The sequence below is a fragment of the Nuphar pumila genome, chromosome 5 (assembly GCF_984573655.1).
Source record: "Nuphar pumila chromosome 5, dmNupPumi1.hap1.1, whole genome shotgun sequence".
Classification (NCBI taxonomy): Eukaryota; Viridiplantae; Streptophyta; class Magnoliopsida; order Nymphaeales; family Nymphaeaceae; genus Nuphar; species Nuphar pumila.
In genome coordinates, this window is record NC_143253.1 from 123,655,710 (window position 1) to 123,672,373 (window position 16,664).

The 16,664-nt window shown below is 35.8% G+C and overlaps 1 protein-coding gene across 1 annotated transcript in view; it reads right to left on the reverse strand.

Annotated features, from left to right (window-relative positions):
* LOC149838510 (SMAD/FHA domain-containing protein) overlaps positions 1–16,664 on the reverse strand; it is a 66,452-nt gene that overhangs the window by 18,405 nt on the left and 31,383 nt on the right. The gene's annotated exons all lie outside the window — the stretch shown is intronic.

The following is a 16,664-nucleotide window of genomic DNA, read 5'->3' on the forward strand; positions in this document are numbered from 1 at the left end:
AGTATAGGAGCATCAAATCTCTGTTGTGACAACAAAAGCTCTATCTATATTGTCAGCAATCGAACGTTCCACGAACGCACCAAGCATATAGAGATGAATTGTCACTTCGTACGAGAGAAATTTCTACGCGGCACCATCAATCTTCCCTACGTCTCATTAAAATATCAATTGGCAAACTTCTTTACCAAACCTCTCGATGCTCCCCAATTTCACTTTCTCTTAGACAAACTTTCGGTTATCCAACCGTAAGTTTGAGGGAGAGTGTTAAAATATGTAAACTCATATGTAATTCTATCTCATATATAATTTTTTTTCTTTTCTTTTCCCTTAACTAACTTTAGTTAGCCTTAGGATTTAATTAGAAATTAGGTTTTAGTTTAGATTTTGGACCTTTTTTAGCCATCTCCTTTTTGACTAGTCAAAAAATACTTTTTTAGAGAGTCGTTGGACTCCCAACGGCTTCCTCTATAAATATGGGGTATTGTCCCCTTGTAATGCATTTAAGTGTGTGGGATTTTCTTCCAAATTAATGAAGTTTATTTTTCCTATTCATTTTGTATATCCTTTTTCGGGTATTGTGTATGAACCCTAGAGGTTCTTGTGCTTGAGCTCTCTTTATGAACCCTTATGGTTCTTGTAATCTCTTTGTGAGCATTTCTTGAGAGATATTTTGGTTGTGGGTTACATTTTCTTACAATGGGGACCCGCACATGTTATATCAAAAGGTGGTTTCATGTATTATGTAATTTTCGTAGATGACTTTACAAGACATACTTGGATTTATTTTCTTAAACATAAATTCGAGGTGTTCTCACATTTTCAAATATTTCATAATCTAGTTAAAAATCAATTTAAGAATGATATTTCAATTTTTTTCACTGATTTAGGAAGAGTTTTTATCAAAAGAATTTAAAGATTATTTGAACCTATACGGTATTACACATCAAAGATCATGTCCCTATACTCCTCAACAAAATGGTTTAGAAGGGAAAAAAAACAGAGGCATATTATAGAAACAACAAGAACTTTACTCATTACACATCAAGTACAAAAAAAAAAATTGGGCCAAAACCAATCTAAGTGCAATTTATCTTATTAACATGATGCCATCTTCTTCACTAAACAATATCTCTCATGTTGAAAAACTTTTCAAGCAAATTCCAGATTATTCTAAGTTGAGGGTTTTTGGGTGCAAATGTTTTGTTTTTACAGATAAAAATGATAAATTCTCTCCTCGTGCCATTCCTTGTGTCTTTTTTAGGATATGCAAGTTACCAAAAAGGTTATAGAAGTTTTGACCTTAAAACTAAAAAAATTATATGTATCAAGGAATATATCCTTCTTAGAAAAAGAAAGTCCTTTTAGTGAGAATCCTACGGAAATAGATGAGCATTCTTTTTTGTTGTACTTAGTTCCAAAGATTGATGAAGGTGATATTGATGAAAGTCAAGATGATTAAAATGATGTGATAAGTACAGAATCATTTAGTGATAATCAAGATTGTATTCAATATTCTAGGCGGAAAAATTTAGAAAAAACATGTGCTCTCGAAAACAGGAACAAATATCAACTAGAAAGTCATTTAGAATGTCAAAAGTTTTCAAAAAAATTGTGTCCTATGAGTCTTTTTCACCAAAGTATCAAGCCTACATTGCCTTAATACACTCCTACAAAGAGCCTTTTAACTATGTTGCAGCAAACGAACAGCCTGAATGGGTCCAAGCTATGACAACAGAATTAAGAGCCTTATAAAAAGCAAATATCTGGACCATTCAAGATATTCCACCAAGCAAAAAGCTTATAGGTTGTCGATGGGTGTACAAAGTTAAAACCAAGAGTGATGGCACTCTTGAGAGGTTTAAAGCCTGATTAGTTGCCAAAGGCTATTCCCAAGAATATGGAATAGACTATGAAGAAACTTTTGCCCCCGTCGCTAGAATGACCACAGTAAGGATTTTAATAGCTCTTGCCTCCATAAAGAAATGACATATATACCAAATGAATGTGAAGAATGCATTTCTCAATGGAAGACTAGCTGAAGAAGTATACATGGACCCACCACCTGACATTAATATTCTTAAAGGAAAAACTCTTCGTTTAAATAAGGCTTTGTATAGACTTAAGCAAGTCCCAAAAGCTTGGTATGATAAGTTTAGTCCGGTTATGCCTAATTTTGGTTTTCAATCTTGTCTTACTAACACAGCTTTGTTTGTTAAGAATTCTGATGCAAGTATTATTATTTTTCTCCTCTATGGAGACGACATGATAATCACTGGAAGTGATAAACAGAGAGTTGACAATATTAAAAAGTTTCTCAAAACACACCTTAAAATGAGTGACTTGGGTTTTCTAAAATTCTTTCTTGGCATAGAAGTTGCTTATTTCCCTAGAGGTTATTTGCTAACTCAATCTAAATTTGCTCTAGATATTGTTGATAGGTTTAGTATCTCAGATGGAAGACAAGTTGACCCTCCTGAAGTTGTAAATATCAAAATGAAGATTGATGGAGAACCGCTTGAAAATCCAACACCTTATAGACAATTTGTCGGGGCACCGTCTTATATCTCCATTACAAGACCTAACATTGCGCATGTTGTTCACACAGTAAGCCAATTTCAACATGCTCCTACCATTGTTCATGTGAGAGTTGTTTTACGCATTATTAGATATATTAAAACTTTTAATATTCGAGAACTTTTCTTGTCTGCTTCTTCCTCCTTAGATGTAACTACTTATACCGATGCGAATTGGGGAGGTGATCCTAATGATCGACACTCAACTACTGGTTTTTGTGTGTTTTTAGGCGAATCTTTGATTTCTTGGAGGTGCAAGAAGCAACAAAAGGTCTCTCTTTCGTCAACTGAAGCCGAGTACAGAGCAATGTCTACAACCACCATGAAAGTAGTCTGGTTAAGGCGATTGCTTCATGACATGGGTGTTGAGAGTGCAGGAGCATCACGACTTGTTGTGACAACAAAAGTTCTATATACATTGCCAGCAACCGGACATTCCACGAACGAACTAAGCATATCGAGATGGATTGTCACTACATACGAGTGAATTTCTACACGACACCATTGATCTTCACTATGTATTTTAAGAATATCAACTGGAAGATTTCTTCGCCAAACCACTCGCTGCTCCTCGATTTTACTTTCTCTTGGACAAACTTTCGGTTATCCAACCGTAAGTTTGAGGGGGAGTGTTAAATTATATGTAATTGAAAACACGTGATTTATTCTTGTATTGGATTGGGTCTGAAATAGATCCAAATCCATGTTATTGTGTAAACATATGTACTGCGTAGGTGTAGGATACACTTTGTAATTTACCCTTTTACCAAAGGGTCGTTATGTATTTTGTAACATAAAGCAATATAAAGTCATTGGGGCACGCCAAACAAGAGGTGTGGCTGCCGTAAGTTGTTGTTCCTTTTTCTCTCCTTTCTCATATTCTCCTGCTAAGTAAATCTGTGGTGCCACATAGATTTCTGACATGGTATCAGAGCATTGGGTAGCGTATTCTTCCAAAAGGTATGCCTAAATAGATCTACGATTTGAATTCCAAGTTAGAAGACCTTCTCTCTGTTTCGAATATTCTCTCTCATATCTGTGTCGTTTCCTTTTCTTTTACTATCTTCTATCTGTGGTTTATAATATTAAAATTATCTCTTTCATCTTTCAAGTCAGATTTGTGTTTTACAAACCCTAAAACAGATCTATCGGTCTTTCTATTTAATAGATCAGATCTGTGTTTGATCTCGTCTCTACAACAGATCTGCGACTGATCTATCGGTCTTTCTGGTATTCATTTTATATCTTCTTTCTGTGTGTTAAATCTCCTTTTCTTTCTGTCCTTTTGGATCAGATCTGGTATGATTTTTTTTGTTCTTCTTTTGGACCATATCCAGAACAAGAGCCTTTGTTTCAGGCAACTTTCATTATAAATCCTATAGCCACCACTTATATACTCGATTGGAATAGCTCACGCTGTTGGGAAACAGCCAGGAAAGAACAGCTTACGCTGTTTGGGAACGTCTGACATCGCGCATCAGACTAATCTGTTAAAAAAAAAAAAGGATATACAGTTGCTTATTTGGCTGAACTGCGGGGCAAGTTTCTTATTCATTTTTCCTTTTGTTTCCGTCCTTAATATGGACTTTTCTTCTTCCTATACTGGTCTTCAAATTTTCTCAGTCAACTTGTATCTGAAAAATTAAACCATTTTAATTTTCTGACTTGGAAAAGACAAATCGTTCCTTTTATAAGGAGTCAGGATCTGTCTGGGCATCTGGATTGATCAATTCCTACTCCACCACAATTTATTTCACAGGAAATAAAGGATGACAAAGGAATGCATCGATTCAGTTAACACAAAATCCGGAGTTTGTGACTTGGATGAAGCGGGATCAGGCCTTAGTGGCCTACATTACTTCGACCTTGTCACAAGAAGTCTTGATATCGATTCCTGATGATTGCACTGTTGCAGAGTTATGGAATAAGCTTGTTCAAACATATTCCCAAATATCAGAGGCTAGAATCTTGTTCTTGAAGCGGGAATTCCAAACTCTCCAAAAGGGCACCATGTCCATTATGGAGTACTTGAACAAAATGAAGACAATAACAGATCAACTTGCTATTGTTGGAAGTATAGTATCAGACAAGGAGATAGTACAACAAACTTTGAATGGCCTCGGAGAAGAATATCACGCTCTTACCACATCGTTATTGTGCCTGCCAGAATTACCATGTTTTGAAGACTTTCGAGCTAAACTTTTACAATATGAGATGAGTCTGAACAGATTGACTACCAGGAAAGAACAGTCCAGTACACAAAATGTTTTGGTTACAGATATATATCAACGTGATGCTCGTGGTGGGAATAATTTTCGAGGTGGAAGAGGTCATGGTCGTCATGGACAAGGAGGTCGTGGGCTTCTTCCTACTCCAAATATGTCAGGAAACTCTATAGTGGGAAATCAAAATATTCCTACATGTTTTCTCTGCAACAAAAAGGGGCATATCAAAGCAAATTGTTTGTTCAATCCTCAAAACAAAGGCAGAAATAACAGAGCAGAGGGAAAAAGGGAAATCTAGGGATCGAAGATTTCTGGAGATGTACAACAACTCTTACTTGCAGCCTTTTCACAAATGAACATTAAGCAGAATGATCGGGGAGATTGGTATATAAACTCTGGAGCAGCCACCCACGTGACAGGTAATTCGAGTAAGCTCACTAACTTATCTCCTTATTTTGGAAAAGGAAGTATCGTTACTAGCGATGGTACACATCACCCCATTACTCACATTGGAAATGCACAAATTCCATTGTCATCTTCTAACCATAATTTGTCTCATGTTCTTCTTGCTCCTAATATCAAAAAGAATATTATTTCTGTATCTAAACTTGTTGATGATACAAATTCTTCAGTCGAATTTACTCCTGTGCATGTCAAGGATCTTCAAACGAAGGAGACGTTCGCTAGAGGGGAGCGACGCGGGAATATGTACATCTTCAACGAGGATCCTTCTACTGCTATCTTGAAGCCATCTTTTGTCTCAAAGTCGTCATCACAACTTCCAAAGTCAAGTTCTTCGAATATTTTAAGTATAAGTCAATGCAATAAGCCATATATATGGCATGGTCGTCTTGGTCATTGTAGTCGTACTTTCATTGAAAAGCTTGTGTCGAATAATCTTATTCCAAAGTCTAGTCTACTTTATGAGTCAGATGTTAAGAAGTGTTCCAGTTGTCAGTTATGCAAGAGTCATGTTCTTCCATTTTCTTCTATAAATAAAAGGGCTTCAAGACCTTTTGAAATTGTGTACTCTGATGTATGGGGACATTCTCCTGTATGTTCCTCTTCTGGAAGTCGATATTATGTTCTTTTTATAGATAGTTTTTCCCGCTATACTTGGATACACTTTATGAAACACAAATCTGAAGTTTTTAAGTTATTCCAACATTTTTGTACAATGATTAGAAATCAATTTTCCACCAATATCATGCATTTCCAATGCGATGGGGGGGTGAGTATTCCTCAACCGACTTTATTGACTTTCTTCAAAATAATGGGATAAGTCGGCGAGTTTCTTGCCCTCATACACCTCAACAAAATGGAGTGGTTGAACGGAAACATCGCCATATTGTTGAGAGTGCCATGAGTATGCTCCATGATAGCAATGTTTCTACTAGTCTTTGGACAGAAGCCTTTCACACTGCTGTACATGTTATCAATCGTCTGCCTATGACAGTTCTTGCAGATAAATCTCCTTATTCTGTTCTTTTTTAGCATCATCCTGACTATAATGATTTGCGAGTCTTTGGTTGTGTTTGCTATGTGCACATTGATAAATCTCTAAGAAACAAATTCCAGGATAAGGCCTCCAAATGCAGATTTGTGGGGTATGCAGAAGACTACAAAGGCTATAGATGCTATGATCCCATTACCAAACGTGTTAAAATCTCCAGAAATGTTATTTTTGATGAACAGGATTTTGAAGGCGAGTTTTCATCTCAGCAAAGTCAGCCTTGCAATATAGAAGTCTACGATCCTTGGATGAGTGCAGACTTATTTGCCAGTGAAAAAGAGTTTAGTCAACCTTCTTGTGACAGAACTGAGATAAGAGAGGAAAATCATCAAGAACAGCTCAGATCAGAAGAAGCGACACCTGCTGCATCTGAAGGTTTTAACAAATTTTCAGGCCAAGTATACACTAGAAGAGATAAGAATCCTTCTTCCGACAATGTAGAAGAGAGCATGAACCAACCCATTACAAGAAGGTCTGTAAGGAATCGCCATCCAATCCAGAGATGGGTTAGCTATGACAACTTTTCTCTGGATTTTCAGTTATTCATGTCACAGGTTGAGAAGCAAGACGAACCTATTGCATTTTATCAAGCCATCAAGTCACGTAAGTGGATTGAAGCAATGAATGAAGAAATGGAAGCCCTACATGAGTGCCAAACTTGGGTGATTGTTCCTAGACCTGAAGGCAAAAATGTTGTAGGATCAAAGTGGGTTTACAAAATTAAATACAAGCCGGATGGAAGTATAGAACGTCATAAAGCAAGGCTCGTTGCTCGAGGCTTTACTCAAGAGTATGGACAAGACTATGATGAGACTTTTAGTCCTGTTGTTAAGATGGGAACTATTTGTATCATCCTTTCCCTAGTAGTTGAACATAAATGGACGTTGAGTCAGTTAGATGTAAAGAATGCATTCTTGCATAGAGATTTGAAGGAAGAGGTATATATGGAGCAACCTCCTGGCTATGCTGAAGGAGATCCACATGCATATGTGTGCAGGCTGAAAAGAGCCCTCTATGAGCTAAAGCAAGCATCTAGATCTTGGTTTGAAAGCTTCTCATTCAAAATATAAAATCATGGTTTTCGTAGGTGTTTTCTTGACCATTCCTTGTTCATTTACAGAAATGAAGATGTGACTACTTTGTTGCTCATATATGTTGATGATATAGTCATCACTGGAAATTCTGACGATCACATACAGGTGGTGAAAGGTTTGCTAATGCAAGATTTTAAGATGAAAGATCTAGGGGAATTAAGATATTTTCTTTGTGTTGAAGTGGATAAGAAGGGTGATGTTTTGACTCTTATACAACACAAGTACACCCTTGACTTATTAAGTAAAGCTGGGATGATAGATTGCAAACCCTTGACTACTCCCAGTGCTATAAACCAAAGGTTAAGTTCGCAAGATGGAGAAATATACCATGACCCCACTAGATATCGAAGCATTGTTGGAATGTTACAATATCTAACATTCACCAGACCAAGACATTGTATATGCTGTGAATCAAGTATCTCAGTTCATGCATGAGCCGAGAACTGAACATGTTGAAGCAGTGAAGAGAATCTTGAGGTACTTGAAGGGAACCATTGGAAATGGACTTGCTTATCAAAGGAGTTGGTCAAGCAAGAAGGGTCATGAAATACTTACTTATACTGATGCAGACTGGGCAGGTGATCCAGATGACAGAAGGTATGTTTTTGGTTATTGCATCTTCATAGGAAATAACCTAGTATCATGGAGTAGTAAGAAACAAAAGATTGTTGCCAGATCTAGCACAGAAGCAGAGTATCGATCCATGGCAGCTGGAACAGCAGAAGCAACTTGGGTGAGGCACTTACTACATGATCTACGAGAAGTTATCACAGGCTCACTATTGTTGTGTGACAACCAGAGTGCCATCATTATCTCTTTTAATCCGATTCACCACAGCCGCACGAAGCACATTGAGATTGATCAGCATTTCATCCGGCAAAAGGTGGAGGAAAAGGAAATCATGCCTCAGCACATTAGGACTGAAAATCAAGTAGCTGACTTGTTTACAAAAGGTCTAACAAAACACCATTATTGGTTCTTAAAGAACAAGTTGTTCATGATTCAAGATCATGCACAACTTGAGGGAGGGTGAAAACACGTGATTTATTCTTGTATTGGATTGGGTCTGAAATAGATCCAAATCCATGTTATTGTGTAAACATATGTACTGCGTAGGTGTAGGATACACTTTGTAATTTACCCTTTTACCAAAGGGTCTTTATGTATTTTGTAACATAAAGCAATATAAAGTCATTAGGGCACGCCAAACAAGAGGTGTGGCTGCCGTAAATTGTTGTTCCTTTTTCTCTCATTTCTCATATTCTCCTGTTGAGTAAATCTGTGGTGCCACATAGATTTCTGACAGTAATATCCTAGGCTAACTAGGAATTGTTTAAGTCTAGTTAGAATAGGATATTTATTTTTATTTTTTGTACTGATTTAGGCTTTTTGACTAGTCAATGTTTGATTTAGTAAAAAAGCAAGAGAGTCGTTGGACTCCCAACGACTCCCTCTCCTACTTTCTTTCAATGCATTATAAATATGGGGCAAAGCCCCCTCATTTTGTATGACTTTCAAGGGTGTTTTACCCATTCAATAAATATATTTTTTTCTTGTCTTTTGTATACCTTTTTTCAGGTATTTTTGTATGAACCCTTGTGGTTCTTGTGAGTGATCCTTATTCGGTATTTTGGTTGGAGCTATTTGAAGCTTCGTTTGGTGATGATCTAAGAACTCATCTTCTTACACTCTTTTGATTGTCTCACTTGAAGGTTGATGCTCGTGTGACTGATTTTTAGAGTATAATAGTTCATCATATCAAATTTGTGGAACATTGCCAAACCAAATACCGTCTACTCTTCTTGGTTTTATATATTTTGTTTTTTGTTTCTCCTCTCTCAAATGGTTTTATTAGTGTTTATGCACCTCAAGTAGGTTTAGATGATTTCATTAAGCGTCAATTTCGAGAAGATTGAGATGGAGTAGTACAAGGGATATCTTATGGAGAAAAGCTTTTCATCGGCGGTGACCTTAATGGACATGGGATGGATTTGAGAGTATCCATGGAGGCTATAGTATAGGAGAAAAAAACGAAAGTGGAGAAAGGATTTTAGATTTTGGTTTGTCCTATGATATGATCTTAGCAAACACTTGGTTTAGGAAGAGGGAGTCTCACCTAGTAACATTTAAAAGTGGGGTTAATACGAGTCAGATAGATTTTTTCCTACTTAGAAAGAGAGATAGGGGTAGTTGCATCGATTGTAAGGTTATACCGGGAGAAAGTGTAGCTACACAACATAGAGTCTTAATTTTAGATCTTAGAATTAGACAATGCCGCAAAAAGAATAGACATAGGATAGATCCTAGAATTAAGTGGTGGGCACTGAAAGGAGCTAAACAAGGAATGTTTGTAGAGCAGGTAGTTAAGGAAGCTGATTGGTGTCTCGAGGATGATTCAGAATCAATGTGGAATAAGATAGCGGGTGGCATGAGAAAGGTGGCTAAGGAGGTATTGGGTGAGTCTAAAGGCGATGCACTGCTAGGTAAGGATACATCATGGTGAAACAAGGATGTCAAATTAGCTATTAAGGTTAAAAGAGAGTGTTATAGAAATCTAAGTAAGAGTCGTGATAATGAGAATTTGGAGAAGTATATGATAGCAAAGAAGGAAGCTAAAAAAGTAGTTCGAAACGCGAGGGATAAGGTATATAAGGAGGTCTATGACAAGTTGGATACCAAAGAGGGCGAGAAGGATATTTATAGGCTTGCAAAGATGAGAGATAGGAAATCGAGGAATTTGGGTATGGTTAGATGTATTAAAGATGAAACACAAAGGGTTTTAGTCAAAGATGAGGAGATTAAGGAGAGATGGAAAGATTTTTTTAATAAGCTATTTAATGGAAGTCATGCTCAAGATCTTAGAGACATCTTCATTCCTTTTCATGAGATGAATCGTGACTTCATGTGTAAGATTCAAAAGAAAGAAATTGCAGAGGCTTTAAAGAATATGAAATCAAGAAGGGCAGTTGGCCCAGATGGTATACCTATCGAGGCTTAGAAATGCTTGGGAGAGAAAGGTTTAGAATGGTTGACAAATCCTTTTAACAAGATTTGGCGGACAAATAAGATGCCTAATGAGTGGAGGAAGAGTACTTTGGTGCCTCTATATAAGAATAAGGGTGATATACAAGATTGCACAAACTATCGTGGTATAAAACTCATGAGTCATACTATAAAACTTTGGGAGAGGGTGATTGAGTCTAGGTTGAGAAAGGTTGTCATGATATCGGAGAATCAATTTGGTTTTATGCCTGGAAGATCAACTATGAAAGCTATACATCTTCTTAGACAACTTATTGAGAGAAATAGAGAGAGGAACAAAGATTTGCATATGGTTTTTATTGATTTGGAGAAGGCATACGATAGAGTACCTAGGGACGTTCTCTGGTGAACAATGATGAAGAAAGGTGTTTCTCTCAAGTACATTAGTATAATTAAGGATATGTATGAAGGAGTAGTAACCAATGTCCGCACTTGTGGAGGGGTGACAACCAATTTTCTTATAACGGTTGGGTTACATCAAGGATCTGCTTTAAGCCCTTTCCTATTTGCTATAGTGATGGATGAGCTTACGAGATCAATTCAAGAAAATGTGCCGTAGTGTATGTTGTTTGCTGATGATATTGTTTTGATTGATGAGTCTAGAGCTTGGGTTAATGCTAAGTTAGAATTATGCAGACAGACATTGGAAGCAAGAGGTTTTAAGTTGAGTAAGAGTAAGACAGTATACATGGAATGTCGATTTAATAAGCAACGAAGCAGTGATGGGAGTGTAGTGAAGCTTGGTGAGCAAGAAATATCGGTGGATGATTGTTTCAAATATTTGGGATCTAACATTCAAAATTATGGAGAAATTGATGGAAATGTAAATCATAGGATAAAGGTTGGGTGGATGAAATGGAAAAGTGCAACTGAAGTGTTGTGCGATCGTAGAATGCCATTGCGATTGAAGGGAAAGTTTTATAGGATGACTATTAGGCCCGCTTTACTATATGGTACGGAATGTTGGGCTGCCAAGAGACATCATATTCAAAAAATGAGTGTAGCTGAGATGTGTATGCTTAGATGGATGTGTGGAAATACAATAAAAGATAAGATTCAGAACGAGGAGATACGTAAGAAGGTAGGCGTTGCACCCATTGAAAATAAGATGAGAGAGAATCGTTTACGGTGGTTTGGACATATTCGACGAAGGCCTAATGATGCTCCAGTTAGAAGGATGGAGAAATTAAAAAATATATTAGTTAAAAGAGGTCGGGGTAGGCCTAGGAAGACTTGGATGAAGATGATAGGAAAGGATATGAATGCTTTGAACCTCACCGAGGACATGGCATTGGATAGAAATGATTGGAGAAGAAAGATTCATGTGGAAGACCCAAAATGATTTTCTTTTTTCGTTCATATCGCCGACCCCAATTGTTTTGGGATGAAGGCATAGTTGTTGTTGTTGTTGTTGTTGTTGTTCTCTCTCAAATGGTCAACAAAGAAGTGGTGACGGTGGTCCCTATTAAGTTTGATGGAAATAACTACAACCTATGGAACACTGCCATCAAAAGAATCTTGATCAAAAAAGGCTTGTGGGAATATGTTGATAGTTCCTCAATGGAACCACAACCTATTCCCATAAAGACTCTTAGCAAAAAGGATGGGTCTACTAAAGAAGAGGTCCTTAAAGGAGAAGAGAGAGAAAAGACTCTCTTAAATTATAAGAAAGCCATGAAAGAATAGGAGATTGGACATGCAAAGGTCCTCTCCTTATTTATGGAAAGCATAGTGAGGACACATGTGAGACCATATTAGAATTTGAAAGAGTCGACGAAGCTTGGCTCTTTATTAAACAAAATTATATTAAAAGTGATGCCACATATAAATGGGAGTTGCAAGTAACGAGAAAAGAATGTAAGAGAGTACTATGGGACTCTCAAAAAGTTGTGGAATCAAATGGCAAAAATGAAACCTATTTGGGAAACCCCAAAAGATGCCCAACAATGGAAGAAACAAATTGTAAATGAACAATTTTTCAATTCATAAGGGGTCTACGACCCGAATTTGAACAAATGAGGAGCAACATCCTCCACAAAAATCCAAAAGAACTTTCACCTATTCATGAAGTGTTGGCTCAAGTTTGCATGGAAGAAATGAGGTTAAAATCTCAAGCCGAATCAAAGGAGTCCAAGGATATTGTTCTAGCCGTTTTAAGACCGGGTGCTAATTCTTATATATATAAACCTCAACACTTCTACAAAAATAACAATTTTGGAAAACCTCGGTCTTATGAAGGAAAAGGAGATGAGAAAAAGAAACTTATTTGTTACAACTGTGGAGAACCGAGACATATCAAACCATATTGTCCGAAATTTAAAGTTAAAGAAGAAAAGAAAATTGCTTCGGTTGGTGCTTCTCAAGTTGACAAGGAAGGTTCAAGCAAATCTATAGGGAATATGTCTCTATCTCAATTGTTGAAAAATTTTCAACCTCGCCTCAAAGGTTCCTCCACAATTGGTGCCATTGTCTCCACTTCATCACTACCTGGTATGACTCCTTGACTCTTAGATTTTGTTGCCTCATTTTATATGACTTATAATAGTTCTATGCTTACCGACCATAGTATCAATTCAAGTAGGAAGAATGTTTTTACTGTAGATGGAATCTCTCTTGATGTTAAAGGAATTGAAAATTTTGAAAAATCTGCAAATTTTTGAATTTTAAAAATAAGAATTATTTCAAAACTTAATTTAAACTTACTTTTGGTTTCTCAAATCACCGATCAAGGTTGTAGTGTCTCCTTCACATCTGACCAATGCTTAATACAGGATCTCCAATCAGGGAAGCAGATTTGAGAAGGCCATAGAGAAGGAAATCTCTACTACATAGATCAGTTAATTATTTAAAAGAAACCATTTTATCTCAATGTACAAAAATTGGATTTAATTTTGTGGTACCAAAGACTAGGACATCCTAGTATTACTAAACTGTCAAACATATCTCATTTGAGAAATTTTTGTAATGAGAGTAGCATTTTCCTCTTTTCTTTTCTTTTCTTTTCTAATTTCTTTTTTCTATTGACAGTCGTGTTATAGGTAGGTATGTTATGAAAATTCTTAATATTTCAACCTTTGTAATAGTCCATATTTTTTCCCTATATTGGAAGTTGTATCAAACTATGATCGAGGAATCAAGCCACCTTCTTATCACACATCAGAGATTGAAAGAATTCAAACAATCATAGCCTAAGGTTGGTTGTAGCGTCATGGTGGATGGTTGAACTGGTGGTAAGAAAAGAAATTTAATTAATTTTCTTGTTAATAGCTGACCTGAAACCATGTTCTTAAAGTCTTTGGATGTTAGTTCAATGGAGAAGACAACTGAAAATCTTTGTAAATTATTTAAAGTTGTGGAACAGGCTCGTGAAGAAAATATGGCGCAAATCATTATAAATAATGCACCAAACCATGTAGTTGATGGGAAGATGTTGGTAGAAAATAAAATATGTTTTTGAATGTCATATGTTGCACATTGTTTAGATCTAATGCTTGAAGATATTGACAAAATGAACATATTTAAGGTTATAATTGAAAAAGAAAAATATATCACAAGATACATATATAATCATGCATGGGTCCCGAACTTGATGAGAACGCACACAAATAAGGAGCATCTACATCCTACAGTTACAGGTTTTACATCCTATCTCACTTTATATAGCAATGTGTGTCACAAGGAGTTAAAGGTTATGTTTTTATCCCCAAAATTCCGATCAAGCACTTTAGAATTGTTGTTAAAGATTGTAAACTTTGGACCTCTTGTAAAAAATTTAAGATTAGTAGAAGATGATGATCGACCACCAATGGACTTATTATATGAAGCAATGAATAGGTCAAACAAAAAAATGCTTCAAACATTGATAATATTGAAAAAAGATGCAAGCCCATATGGAGGATAATTGATCTAAGATGGAATATACAACTTCATCAACCTTTGCATGCAGCAAGATATTTTTTGAACCCATACTTTCATTATGATAACAATTTTAATGCAAGCAAGGAGATTATAGGAGGGTTCTATGATTGTCTTCAAAAATTGGTGGTAGATGTTAGACCTCAATTGAAGATTTTTTGGCAAGTAGATTCATATACACATAGACAAGGGTTATTTGGTAGAGAATTAGTTATTTGAACAATAAAGAGAAAATTCCTGATAAATTTGCAACTATATTAGTTTCTGAACTTTCTTTTGTGAATTAATTATTTGTTTTTCCTTAAGAATGCAATATTTATTGTTCTCCATTTTCATGTTATCTTTGAATGAAACTGATTAATGGAGCACATTTGGCCAAGAGACTCCCGAATTGAAGAATTTTGCAATTCAGGTTTTAATTCTAACATGCAGTGCATTAGATTGTGAGTGCAATTGAAGTACTTTCTAATTGGTATGTATGTTATTTTCATAAGACATTTATAGTTTTAACTTTTAACTTTTTAGTATATTATTAGAGATGATTAACAATTTGAAACTATAGTGTCACAGGTGCATACAAAACATAAAAGTAATCTTGAACAAGAAAAAATGAATGCACTAGTTTTTGTTATATATAATATGAAGATAAGATAGAGACATATCGAGAAGCAAGCTACAAGAGATCACATTTGTTTGGACAATGTCGACTCTAATGATGAATGGATAGTGGAGAAGAAAGACCATGCATTGTCAGAATATCCTAATTGGTTGGAGGACTCTTGGTTAAATCTAGAATTTGATATAAGTGCAATTAAACAAATACCTATTGAAGTGGTCATAAAGAATCAAGGGTCACAAATTATGTCTAATAAAAGGAAGGATACAACATCATGTGTTCGAAGTAAACTTATTATTTCACTTTCTTATACTTAAATATTTATTTTATTGTTTAAATATTATAAATAATTTGATGAGCTATTTGTTATCAAAGGAAACAGCAAACAAGTTGTTGATGTTGAGGAGGAGATTGCAGATGATGGAGAGACAGGGGATGAAGAAGAAGAACCAGTTTATATGGATGACTCAGATGACGACGACATTGTTGAATCGAAGTTTGACGATAATGAGACATAAAAAGAGCCTGATGAAGCTTAGTTTACATAGGGCCATGAACAATTGTTATCTTCTGAGTTTTTTGAATTTTTTTTTTTGTTTCTTCTATGGATGGTGATTCTTATGCACTAGTAAATTTAAGTTTATGAAAAGTAAATTGTTGCACTTTCAATTTGTAAAAGTGCATTAACTATTATGTTTAGTACCTCTAGTTGTTGATACTTTATTAGTTTATGCTTCATACCATTTATTTGTTTATGTTGGATTAATATTAGTTGTCTCTTGTTGTTTGGTTAGTGATCACATTTTCTTTGTTACATCATTTAAATTATTGTACTATATTTGTTGCTTGAAATTCGTTTGGTAATTTATTTTATATTATTTAATTGTTATTCAATTATTCATTGTTGATTCATAAATAATGCATTGTTTATTTATCTATTTAGTTTTTTTAAGGTTACGCTTTATGCCTCGAGGCTTAGGCCTTGCTTCATGAGCAGGTCTTGCACCTTGCTATGCTTTAACGCAATTCACAACATTGGATACCACATTTAAAGTACATCCTTGCCGAATGGATTGGGTCCAGATTCATGTTATTATCTCCAAAATGATTTTGACCCTTTTAGATTTGTTTTGACCCAACACAAAAAGGGAAAAAGGTTTCATTGGTCAAGACATCCCATCGACCCTTAAGCATCCATTTTTGTCCACAACTTGGACTAGTTTGATCCTACATTTTTAGGTCAGACATTTGGCCAAAAGAAGGCCATGAACTCTCACGATAATAATTTTTCAACTGTAAGCTGCATGCCATGCCCACGTGACCAGTATGCTCTCTGACTGGTGCATCAACCGCAACTCTTCCCTTCTATGGAGAAGGAAAAGGCCCCTCTTCTCTTGTTCCCATCAATATGGGACTAAAAATTAATTGGTTTGCAAACAAGAGTACAAGGCAAAACGTTACTTAAATGTTTAAAACTTTTAACGTATAATCATATCAAGTCTTTACCAGTTTACCATTAACTACCAAAAATATCTATAACCACCATTAGTTTCATGCATCATACTCAATACCCACATAATATCACACTAGGGATGCAAATGGTCAGATATGAGTTTACTCATGGTTGACCTGACATTTGTAAGAGTGGAACTAGTCCTGGACCTGGATCCAACTCAAAACTCAAAA